Here is a 2,823-nt window from a genome sequence, read left to right on the forward strand (position 1 = left end):
GAGGGACGCTGGGGCGGGGCCTCGGGCGGCCATCTTGCCGCCGGGAAAGGCGAGGCATGCGGCGACCATATTTGTTGCGGGTAAAGGTGGTCCATTATTAGTGCTACTGTTTTTATAAAATTGACACTCCAGGAAAAATTAGGGAAGAAAATTAATATGATAGCCCTCTTAAAATATCTGGAGAGCTGTCCCATGGAAGATGAAGCAAGCTTGTTTTCTCCTGCTCTGGAGAGTAGGACTCAAACCCATGGCTTCAAGTTACAAGAAAGGAGATTCTGACTAAACATCAGAAAAAACTTTCTGACAGTAAGAGCCATTCGACAGTGGAAGGTCTCCCTCCAGAGGTTGTGGACTCTCCTTCCTTGGAGGTTTTTAAGCTGAGGTTGGATGCCCATCTGTCATGGATGCTTTAGTTGAGTTTCCTGCATTTTAGGATGTTGGAGTAGATGAGCCTTGGGTTCCCTTCCAACTCTACAATTCTATGATTCTGTGATTCAGTCCCAAGCCAGAGACCTGCCTCTTTAAACCCTTTGATCCAAGGAAGGGGCAGAGCCTGGAAGGTGATCATCTATAAAGCCCTCATAAAAGCTCACCTGGAGCTCTCCACAGTGCTGCAATTACTGACCTTGCCCCATTGTGAAATCAGTGAAATCAGAATAGGACATACGGTAAGTGGAGCCTAATGGATGACCAAAGGGGACCCATCTTGTCCATCCTTCTATTCTCAGTGGCCAACTAGATATCTATCTATTTGCGATTGTACAGCTCTAGGCAGGCCTAAGCCACCATGCCACCCCAGTCATGTGCTGATAGCAGAGTTAACCAGGGTTCCATCTGCACCCTATGCAAATATTACTTGCCCAATGAAAGCACTTCCTCAATCTGGTGATCCTCTTCTGAGCCCCTCCCTGCTCTGTAGTCCTGCAGCCTCCAAACCAGCGAAGGAGAGGCCAAGTTCCCCTCTGTCCTCTTTGCTGGCACAGCCACAGCCTGTCCAAGAGGCACCTTGGGTGGCTATTTAAGCTGAACCCCCCTGGCATGTCACTGGCTGTGATGAATGATGTTCCAAGAAAATTTGCTATTTTCTGCTCCCAGACAGACAAGCGGATGCATCTTGAATGCCAATGAGTCCCCCGTCTGAGGAGGAACTGGGGAGACCAGGCAGCTGCTTTTCAGGTTTGTATGTAAAAGCCCCCCCCCCCCGCTTCCAAGTTTCCCTGGGCGTGCCTTCCCCCTTCATCTGTCATTCTAAAACATTTCTGTCTCGCTATTCAGCCACACACACCCCTGCGGCGAAGCAGCTTACAAAAACTAGACAGTTTTGCCCTTAGCTCCGCAATCTAAAATACACAACCCACAAGGAAAAAGAGATTGGGAGGGAGGAGGAAAACAACAAGCTCAGGCAGGTGTTCTTAAAGTCACAGTTCTTCTAATGAACCGTTGGGATAGAAGAGATGAACTGCTTCTCCCTTGGAGGTTAATTTTGAAAAACAAAGTGGCAAACGGCTATGGTTCTGCCTTGGACCAGTACACTTCCCATTTGCCTGAATAAAAGTACCCCCCCCCCCAATTTAGGTGGGATTTGGAGCCTTCCAGGAAGAATGGGAGGCCATGGCACCTCTCTTGGCTAGAAATTAAGCCATGGCTGAGCCCACCAGAAGTGGCACCTCAACCTAGCTAGGCTCGCTCTGAGGTCCTGCGTCTGTTCCAGGTCTCATGGCTGAGGCACTGGCTTGGGCTTTCCCTGAGGGAAGCGGGGAACCCAAAGCAACCAGCCTCTGGCCAGGCATTTGGGTTGGGCTTTGCTTGTTCTGACTTGGTCAGATCCCACCTGGGATGTCCAGTTCTGGGTGCCACAGTTTAAGACCGGATATTGACAAGCTGGAAGGTGTGCAGAGGAGGGCAGCCAAGATGATCCAAGGTCTAGTCGATGGAGTTAGGGATGTTGAGGCTGCAAAGAGGAGACTGTGAGGGGACAGGATGGCCAGACATACAGGATATGAGGGCTGTCATCCAGAGGGTGGAGTGAGCTTTTTTTTCTCCTGCTTCGGAGGGTAGGACCCAAACCAGTAGATTCAAATGCTAAGAAAGGAAATTCTGATTAAACCTCACAAAAAACTTTCTGACGGCAAGAGCCGTTTCCCAGGGGAATGGACGCCCTGGGAAGGTGGTGGACTCTCCTTCACTGGAAGTATTTAAACAGAAGTCAGGTGCCCATCTGTCAAGGATGCCGTAGCTGGACTAGATGGCCCTCAGGGGTCCCTTCCAATTCCACAGTTCTATGGTTCTATGATAAGCTAATACGTCGCCCTCTCCAAACATGGCCGCCTGATCTACGTCGGCGGCAACGGCGCCCTTAGTCACCATGGTGGTCGGAGGGAAGCGCGAGCGAAGCAGAGAGAGACAATACCAGTTGCCTTCTTCCAAGATGGCCGCCGGATACCAGGAGACTGTTGGCCGCTCTCAGACATCCTGGCGGGCAGCGCAGGAAGCGTGGGTGTGTCGGGGGCGGGGCTGACGCTTTTGCCCGCACGCAGCATGGCGCCCGCGGCTTCAAGGGAGCGGACGAGGGAAGGCGGGTGGTTGCCCTGAGCGATCCCCCCTCCCGGCACCGCCTCCGAAGGCCGTCCCGCCCGCGAGGGGAGGGGGCCGCGGTTCTTCCTCCTCCTCCTCCTCCTCCTGGGGCCTCCTTCCTGGTCCCCACAGGCGGGCGCGGGGCCGGGCGGGTCGGCCTGGCGTGGGGCGAGGAAGGAGGGGCAGCGTAGGTGGGGTGGGGGTGAAAGGTGAAAGGTTAGGGGGAGCCCGAAAGCGGGGGGCTGACGA

The sequence above is a fragment of the Podarcis filfolensis genome (genome assembly GCF_964270895.1).
Source record: "Podarcis filfolensis genome assembly, chromosome: 13".
NCBI lineage: Eukaryota > Metazoa > Chordata > Lepidosauria > Squamata > Lacertidae > Podarcis > Podarcis filfolensis.